Below are 10,347 nucleotides of genomic sequence, written 5' to 3' on the forward strand. Positions count from 1 at the left end.
GGATCAAAGTAGAAAAGAGGGACAGGAGGGATAAAGGAGGACACAATGAGGAAGGACAGCTAAAACTAAGGGCCATTTAGGGGACTGTACAGAAACCTAAAACAGTCATAGAAGCTTTCTAACACACACACACACACACACACACACACACACACACACACACACACACACTCGAAAGTGATCTTTTAAAAAACTGCCAGATAATGGGAAGACAAAGACCCAACTGGCCATCTCTCATCACTAAGTAAAGATTCCAGTTCTGAGAATTGGTTACATCGAATAGAGTTGGGAATGGGTTAGATTTAATAGAGTTGTCAGCTAAAGGGTTCCCATATGAATACCAAATAACAGGCGATTACCAAGGTTATTGGTTGTTCTCCAAACTGAGAGTAAGGCCATATAGCTGAAGATAGCACCTGTACAAGCACCCATTCCTAATCCAGAAGCTCTCTCCAGTTGATAACTATCACAAATGAAAAATTAGTTTTCTCCAATGGAGTCTCACTGGGTATCCAAACCATTCTTTCAGACAGGCTCCATGGTTAGATGGACAACATGAAATGAATTCTATGGTATTTTTGGAGGTTCTTTGTCTCATAATGCTTTGTTGGGTCATTGAATTGTTGTTTTTGTTTTTTATTCCCTTACAAGTCTTTTGCATATACATCATGGTTTCTAGTTTTGTGATTTTATGTGATTTCTTGGTGTGCAAATGTATGTGTCTCTGAGTCCAGTGTTTTGGTGTTTTGCTTCCTCTTCTCTTTGCTTGTTTGGTCCTATTCTGTTGTTTGCTTTTGTTTTAACTTATCTTATTAATATTATTATTATTTTTAAATGTTTCTTCCTTTTCACACACACACACACACACAGAGAGAGAGAGAGAGAGAGAGAGAGAGAGAGAGAGAGAGAGAGAGAGAGAGACAGACGCACGAAGGTGATCTTTAAGAAACTTCAGGTTAATGGAAGACAAAGACCAAGATAAATAAAGGATTGGGGAGTGGAACTATAATCAGAATATGTTATGTGAAAAAAAGCTATTTTCAAGAAAAAATATTGGAATATATAATATACCCTTAAAAACAGGGAGCCTGGCCTCTGCGGAGAGCTCATAAGCAACACCACACGAGCAAACTTGAGCCTCGGGACCACAGGTAAGACCAACTTTTCTGCTGCAAGTGACCTGCCTGGTGAACTCAAGACACAGGCCCACAGGAACAGCTGAAGACCTGTAGAGAGGAAAAACTACACGCCTGAAAGCAGAACATTCTGTCCCCATAACTGGCTGAAAGAAAACAGGAAAACAGGTCTACAGCACTCCTGAAACACAGGCTTATAGGACAGTCTAGCCACTCTCAGAAATAGCAGAACAAAGTAACACTAGAGATAATTTGATGGCGAGAGGCAAGCACAGGAACCCAAGCAACAGAAACCAAGATTACATGGCATCATCGGAGCCCAATTCTCCCACAAAAGCAAACACGGAATATCCAAACACACCAGAAAAGCAAGATCTAGTTTCAAAATCATATTTGATCATGATGCTGGAGGACTTCAAGAAAGACGTGAAGAACTCCCTTAGAGAACAAGTACAAGCCTACAGAGAGGAATCACAAAAATCCCTAAAAGAATTCCAGGAAAACATAAATAAACAAGTAGAAGCCCATAGAGAGGAGTCACAAAAATCCCTGAAAGAATTCCAGGAAAACACAATCAAACAGTTGAAGGAATTAAAAATGGAAAGAGAAGCAATCAAGGAAGAACACATGGAAACAACCCTGGATATAGAAAACCAAAAGAAGATACACGGAGCTGTAGATACGAGCTTCACCAACAGAATACAAGAGATGGAAGAGAGAATCTCAGGAGCAGAAGATTCCATAGAAATCATCGACTCAACTGTCAAAGATAATGTAAAGCGGAAAAAGCTACTGGTCCAAAACATACAGGAAATCCAGGACTCAATGAGAAGATCAAACCTAAGGATAATAGGTATAGAAGAGAGTGAAGACTCCCAGCTCAAAGGACCAGTAAATATCTTCAACAAAATCATAGAAGAAAACTTCCCTAACCTAAAGAAAGAGATACCCATAAGCATACAAGAAGCCTAAAGAACTCCAAATAGATTGGACCAGAAAAAAAACTCCTCCCGTCACATAATAGTCAAAACACAAAACGCACAAAAAAAGGAAAGAATATTAAAAGCAGTAAGGGAAAAAGGTCAAGTAACATATAAAGGCAGACCTATCAGAATCACACCAGACTTTTCACCAGAAACTATGAAAGCCAGAAGATCCTGGACAGATGTCATACACACCCTAAGAGAACACAAATGCCAGCCCAGGTTACTGTATCCTGCAAAACTCTCAATTAACATACATGGAGAAAACAAGATATTCCATGACAAAACCAAATTTACACAATATCTTTCTACAAATCCAGCACTACAAAGGATAATAAATGGTAAAGCCCAACATAAGGAGGCAAGCTATACCCTAGAAGAAGCAAGAAACTAATCGTCTTGGCAACAAAACAAAGAGAAGAAAAGCACACAAATATAACCTCATATCCAAATATGAATATAACAGGAAGCAATAATCACTATTCCTTAATATCTCTCAACATCAATGGCTTCAACTCCCCAATAAAAAGACATAGATTAACAAACTGGATATGCAACAAGGACCCTGCATTCTGCTGCCTACAGGAAACACACCTCAGAGACAAAGACAGACACTACCTCAGAGTGAAAAGCTGGAAAACAACTTTCCAAGCAAGTGGTCTGAAGAAGCAAGCTGGAGTAGCCATTCTAATATCAAATAAAATCAATTTTCAACTAAAAGTCGTCAAAAAAGATAAGGAAGGACACTTCATATTCATCAAAGGAAAAATCCACCAAGATGAACTCTCAATCCTAAATATCTATGCCTCAAATACAAGGGCACCTACATACGTAAAAGAAACCTTACTAAAGCTCAAAACACACATTGCACCTCACACAATAATAGTAGGACATTTCAACACCCCACTCTCATCAATGGACAGATCATGGAAACAGAAATTAAACAGAGACGTAGACAGACTAAGAGAAGTCATGAGCCAAATGGACTTAACAGATATTTATAGAACATTCTATCCTAAAGCAAAAGGATATACCTTCTTCTCAGCTCCTCATGGTACTTTCTCCAAAATTGACCATATAATTGGTCAAAAAAACGGGCCTCAACAGGTACAGAAAGATAGAAATGATCCCATGCGTGCTATCTGACCACCACGGCCTAAAGCTGGTCTTCAATAACAATAAGGGAAGATTGCTCACATATACATGGAAATTGAACAATGCTCTACTCAATGATAACCTGGTCAAGGAAGAAATAAAGAAAGAAATTAAAGACTTTTTAGAATTTAATGAAAATGAAGGTACAACATACCCAAACTTATGGGACACAATGAAAGCTGTGCTAAGAGGAAAACCATGGCGCTGAGTGCCTGCAGAAAGAAACAGGAAAGAACATATGTCACCAGCTTGACAGCACACCTAAAAACTCTAGAACAAAAAGAAGCAAATACACCCAGGAGGAGTAGAAGGCAGGAAATAATCAAACTCAGAGCTGAAATCAACCAAGTAGAAACAAAAAGGACCACAGAAAGAATCAACAGAACCAAAAGTTGGTTCTTTGAGAAAATCAACAAGATAGATAAACCCTTAGCCAGACTAACGAGAGGACACAGAGAGTGTGTCCAAATTAACAAAATCAGAAATGAAAAGGGAGACATAACTGCAGATTCAGAGGAAATTCAGAAACTCATCAGATCTTACTATAAAAGCTTATATTCAACAAAACTTGAAAATCTGCAGGAAATGGACAATTTCCTAGAGAGATACCAGGTACCGAAGTTAAATCAGGAACAGATAAACCAGTTAAACAACCCCATAACTCCTAAGGAAATAGAAGCAGTCATTAAAGGTCTCCCAACCAAAAAGAGCCCGGGTCCAGACGGGTTTAGTGCAGAATTCTACCAGACCTTCATAGAAGACCTCATACCAATACTATCCAAACTATTCCACAAAATTGAAACAGATGGAGTACTACCGAATTCCTTCTATGAAGCCACAATTACTCTTATACCTAAACCACACAAAGACCCAGCAAAGAAAGAGAACTTCAGACCAATTTCCTTTATGAATATCGACGCAAAAATACTCAATAAAATTCTGGCAAACCGAATCCAAGAGCACATCAAAACAATCATCCACCATGATCAAGTAGGCTTCATCCCAGACATGCAGGGATGGTTTAATATACAGAAAACCATCAATGTGATCCATTATAAAAAACAAACTGAAAGAACAAAACCACATGATCATTTCATTAGATACTGAGAAAGCATTTGACAAAATTCAACACCCCTTCATGATAAAAGTCCTGGAAAGAATAGGAATTCAAGGCCCATACCTAAACATAGTAAAAGCCATATACAGCAAACCAGTTTAATGCTAACATTAAACTAAATGGAGAGAAACTTGAAGCAATCCCACTAAAATCAGGGACTAGACAAGGCTGCCCACTCTCTCCCTACTTATTCAATATAGTTCTTGAAGTTCTAGCCAGAGCAATCAGACAACAAAAGGAGGTCAAGGGGATACAGATCGGAAAAGAAGAAGTCAAAATATCACTATTTGCCGATGATATGATAGTATATTGAAGTGATCCCAAAAGTTCCACCAGAGAACTACTAAAGCTGGTAAACAACTTCAGCAAAGTGGCTGGGTATAAAATTAACTCAAATAAATCAGTAGCCTCCCTCTACACAAAAGAGAAACAAGCCGAGAAAGAAATTAGGGAAACGACACACTTCATAATAGACCCAAATAATATAAAGTACCTCGGTGTGACTTTAACCAAGCAAGTAAAAGATCTGTACAATAAGAACTTCAAGACTCTGAAGAAAGAAATTGAAGAAGACCTCAGAAGATGGAAAGATCTCCCACGCTCATGGATTGGCAGGATTAATATAGTAAAAATGGCCATTTTACCAAAAGCGATCTACAGATTCAATGCAATCCCCATCAAAATACCAATCCAATTCTTCAAAGAGTTAGACAGAACAATTTGCAAATTCATCTGGAATAACAAAAAACCCAGGATAGCTAAAACTATCCTCAACAATAAAAGGACTTCAGGGGGAATCACTATCCCTGAACTCAAGCAGTATTACAGAGCAATAGTGATAAAAACTGCATGGTATTGGTACAGAGACAGACAGATAGACCAGTGGAACAGAATTGAAGACCCAGAAATGAACCCACACACCTATGGGCACTTGACTTTTGACAAAGGAGCCAAAACCATCAAATGGAAAAAAGACAGCCTTTTCAGCAAATGGTGCTGGTTCAACTGGAGGTCAACATGTAGAAGAATGCAGATCGATCCATGCTTATCACCCTGTACAAAGCTTAAGTCTGAGTGGATCAAGGACCTCCACATCAAACCAGATACACTCAAATAAATAGAAGAAAAACTAGGGAAGCATCTGGAACACATGGGCACTGGAGATAATTTCCTGAATAAAACACCAATGGCTTATGCTCTAAGATCAAGAATCGACAAATGGGATCTCATAAAACTGCAAAGCTTCTGTAAGGCAAAGGACACTGTGGTTAGGAGAAAACGGCAACCAACAGATTGGGAAAAGATCTTTACCAATCCTACAACAGATAGAGGCCTTATATCCAAAATATGCAAAGAACTCAAGAAGTTAGACCGCAGGGAAACAAATAACCCTATTAAAAAATGGGGTTCAGAGCTAAACAAAGAATTCACAGCTGAGGAATGCCGAATAGCTGAGAAACACCTAAAGAAATGTTCAACATCTTTAGTCATAAAGGAAATGCAAATCAAAACAACCCTGAGATTTCACCTTACACCAGTGAGAATGGCTAAGATCAAAAACTCAGGTGACAGCAAATGCTGGCAAGGATGCAGAGGAAGAGGAACACTCCTCCATTTTTGGTGGGATTGCAGACTGGTACAACCATTCTGGAAATCAGTCTGGAGGTTCCTCAGAAAATTGGACATTGAACCGCCTGAGGATCCAGCTATACCTCTCTTGGGCATATACCCAAAAGATGCCCCTGCATATAAAAAAGAAACATGGTCCACTATGTTCATAGCAGCCTTATTTATAATAGCCAGAAGCTGGAAAGAACCCAGATGCCCTTCAATAGAGGAATGGATACAGAAAATGTGGTACATCTACACAATGGAATATTACTCAGCTATCAAAAACAACGACTTTATGAAATTCATAGGCAAATGGTTGGAACTGGAAAATATCATCCTGAGTGAGGTAACCCAATCACAGAAAAACACACATGGTATGCACTCATTGATAAGTGGCTATTAGCCCAAATGCTTGAATTACCCTAGATGCCTAGAACAAATGAAACTGAAGACGGATGATCAAAATGTGAATGCTTCACTCCTTCTTTAAAAGGGGAACAAGAATACCCTTGGCAGGGAATAGAGAGGCAAAGATTAAAACAGACACAGAAGGAACACCCATTCAGAGCCTGCCCCACATGTGGCCCATACATATACAGCCATCCAATTAGACAAGATGGATGAAGCAAAGAAGGGCAGGCTGACAGGAACCGGATGTAGATCTCTCTCCTGAGAGACACAGCCAGAATACAGCAAATACAGAGGCGAATGCCAGCAGCAAACCACTGAACTGAGAATAAGACCCCATTGAAGGAATCAGAGAAAGAACTGGAAGAGCTCGAAGGGGCTCGAGACCCCAAAAGTACAACAATGCCAAGCAACCAGAGCTTCCAGGGACTAAACCACTACCTAAAGACTATACATGGACTGACCCTGGACTCTGACCTCATAGGTAGCAATGAATATCCTAGTAAGAGCACAGTGGAAGGGGAAGCCCTGGGTCCTGCTAAGACTGAACCCCCAGTGAACTAGTCTATGGGGGGAGGGCGGCAATGGGGGGAGGATGGAGAGGGGAACACAAAGAAAGAAGGGGAGGGGGAGGGATTAGGGGGATCTTTGCCTGGAAACCGGGAAAGGGAATAACACTCAAAATGTAAATAAGAAATACTCAAGTTAATAAAAAAAAGTGTGAAAAAAAACAAACAAAAAAACAGGGAGCCTGTTTTAAAATCTTCCTACAGCCAGGTAAGTTAAGAGACTGAAAGAGAATCTATGGAAAGGAGTTTAGAGAGTAAAGCCATGGCTCTCAGGTTTCATGCTTTGCTGATAGATGACAGCACTGACCCTGAAATGTAAGTCAACTTGTCATTTTTATCAGGGTTATTGGCAACAATGTCACAGAGGAAACAGGTTCTTTGATGATATTAAAAGACAGAATTACACAAAGCAGACATAATTAAATGAAAATATTTATAATAAGAAGCAATGGACACAAATTTTGTGTGTCCAAATAATTCTCTTTGTTCATTATCAACATATCTAGTACAGTTACCAATGGTGCCTTACTACTACAAAATAAAGGGACTTGTAAAATTAGAATAAGGTGATGTAATTGTGCCCCAAACTTCCATTTAATAAAGCATCATTGCACAGTACATCAAGGCAGTGTAGTCTCAGGAGCATTAAAGGTGGATAACATCATACAAATCACCGTCGACCCTGTGAAGTTTGTAAGGGCCAAGGATTAAACCATCACCAATTCCAGGAATTCCTTAGAAGTGTTGATACTGACTACCGTGACAGTGACATCACTTGTTTTTTGAAAATAGGATGAAGCTGAGGCCAAATGTTGAAGAGATTTCATGATTTATGGCCTGTTATCAAGTCATTTATGGTATCAAAAACAAAATTTATTTCATAACTTGACAATGAAAACAAGTGTACATATTTAGCAATTTTGACAAATTTAACCACACATTTAAAGCAACTTAAGATATCTTCAAGTGAAAGTCAAGTTATTGATATAACACTTAAAATAATAATAGCATCCCAAATTTCTCTATTTCTCTCTCTCTCTCTCTCTCTCTCTCTGTCTCTGTCTCTCTCTCTCTCTCTCATACACACACACAGACACACAGACACACACACAGACACACACACACACAGACACATACACACACACACACACACACACACACACACACACACACACACACACATACAGAGGAAGGAGTTAGCTTGAGGAACCAGAGTTTGATTGCAGATATTAGGATGGATAATGGCCCAGAAATTCACTGTTCAATTTATAGAAAGGTTAACAGGCTGGGGAGCATCTTTTTCTGGGCAGCCTGGTGGGCGGCCTGGGGGCCAGCCAGGGAATGGGGCTCTGAGCCTATTCCAAGCAACTTGGCTGTTGGGAGCTTACTCTAGGCAGTTCAGTTTATCCCGTCTCTCAAGAAATTCTTATGGCTTCTATATGCTTAGGGGGGAGATAGCTAATGAATATGGTCAGTTTCAGGAAATCCCTAAAGCTTGCATGGTGTTTAGTTCCCTAGCTTTAGGAGGAGATAATGTTTCTCCTCCCTGTAGCAATCATTTGGAAATCCTGGATGGATAGATAATAACTGATCAGAGGCACAGAAGAGGACCTCTAGGAGTTCATGTTCAATATTTTGAGGGTTTTAGTTTGTCGCCCTGGCTGGCCTGGTGCTCATTATGCTAGCCTTGATCTCACAGAGATCTATCAGTCTCTGCCTCCCCAGTATGCTGTGATTAAAGGGATCAAAGGAGAACACAACCCTGCCTGGACAGTTTTGCTTTTTGTTTTCTGAGATAGGGATGTATTGTGTGGATTCTGCTGACCTGTGACTCACTACAAAGACCAGGCTGGCCTTGAATGCAGAGATCTGCGTACCTCTGCCACCAAAGTGCTGGGTTTGAATATGTTTATATCACCGGGCCTGCATTTTGGACATCTCTTTGAAATAATTAGCTAGTGTAGTGCTACACGTGTACATTGGTGTATACCCCAACAGCTAGAAGTTGTGGCTACTCGAGATTGGATCAGTGTTTTAAGAATTACCTTGAGACAAAGGAAGTATCTCTCCTTCATATTTCTGAGAAGGTCTTCCCTTCATATTCTCATGACTCATTGCCAAGGACCAAATGACTCATAGGTACAAAAAAAACAAGGTTGTTCCCTTTGTCTGATGGGCCATTACTACTCTAGAACCTTCAACAGGGTCAAGATGAGGGTCAATGAAGACATAGGTCTTTGACATTTCTGCATATTATAAGCCAGAAACACCAGCTTTCCCAGTTGTGTTCTCCCGAGGATTTTTACTATGAACATCCTTGTAACATCTGAACAAAGGGCAGGTTTCTTGATTCGCCAACATAAATCTGAGAACGATAAGATCTCTTTTCATGGAGCATTTAGGTCATTTACTGCCTGTTATATAAATAAGAAAATTTCATGTTCTCTAAGTTCAGGTGCTTTCCATTTCTCCAGGGCATCACGTCAACTCTGTCTTCATTAGCCTACAGGAATAGAGCTTCAGAAAACGAGTACAAACGCTGATACTTTGTCTACTGTTAACACTGTGAGGAATGAGATCCTCTTGCTGCCTCAGGGTGCATCAGCATCCATGAACCTGCAAGGTAAAAATGAGAACCCCTCCCAGTTCTTCACAGTGTCTCCTGCCCTTCTTCTCATGTGTTACATTTAATATTATTATCAACAACTCACTGGCATAAACTTCTCCGTCCTGCACACTCATGGTCCAGTTCGGTTTCTAGCACAGAAAAACAAACAAAACAAACCATTTCATACTTCATCCCAAGGAAACCTGTTCCCCCAGCAGTGCACTGCAGTCCTGTGAGATGTGTGTTATTCTGTGTATAAAGTACACTTCCTGTTCCTGAGTCAGAAATAGCTGAGGCTGGCCTAAAAGTCACTATACTCACTTTCTTTCTATTGCTATGATAATGACCAAAAACAACTTGAGGAAGAAAGAGGCTATTTGGGTTTATATTTGCTCATCATGGTGGATCATGGAGGAAAATGAGGGCAGGAACCTGGAGACAGGAACCAAAACAGAGACATTCCTGTTTAATGCTTCCCCCAGGCTCAAGCTCACCTTTCTCTTATACCTCCAAGGACCCGAATATACCTACCTTATCCCTCTCAGGGGCACCAGCCACAGGGATTGGACCATCCCACATCAATCATTAATCAAGAAAATGCCCACACATTTGCCTACAGGCCAGTCTCACTTAGATAATTCCTCAGTTAATATTTCATCTTCCCAGATGAGTTTACCTTGTGCCAAGTTAGCAAAAACCTAACCAGCACACTCATGAAGTGCCCCAGAGTATCCTCAAACCTGTAAGCCTCCTGCCTCAG

The sequence above is a fragment of the Rattus norvegicus genome, chromosome 2 (assembly GCF_021556685.1).
Source record: "Rattus norvegicus strain SHRSP/BbbUtx chromosome 2, alternate assembly SHRSP_T2T, whole genome shotgun sequence".
NCBI lineage: Eukaryota > Metazoa > Chordata > Mammalia > Rodentia > Muridae > Rattus > Rattus norvegicus.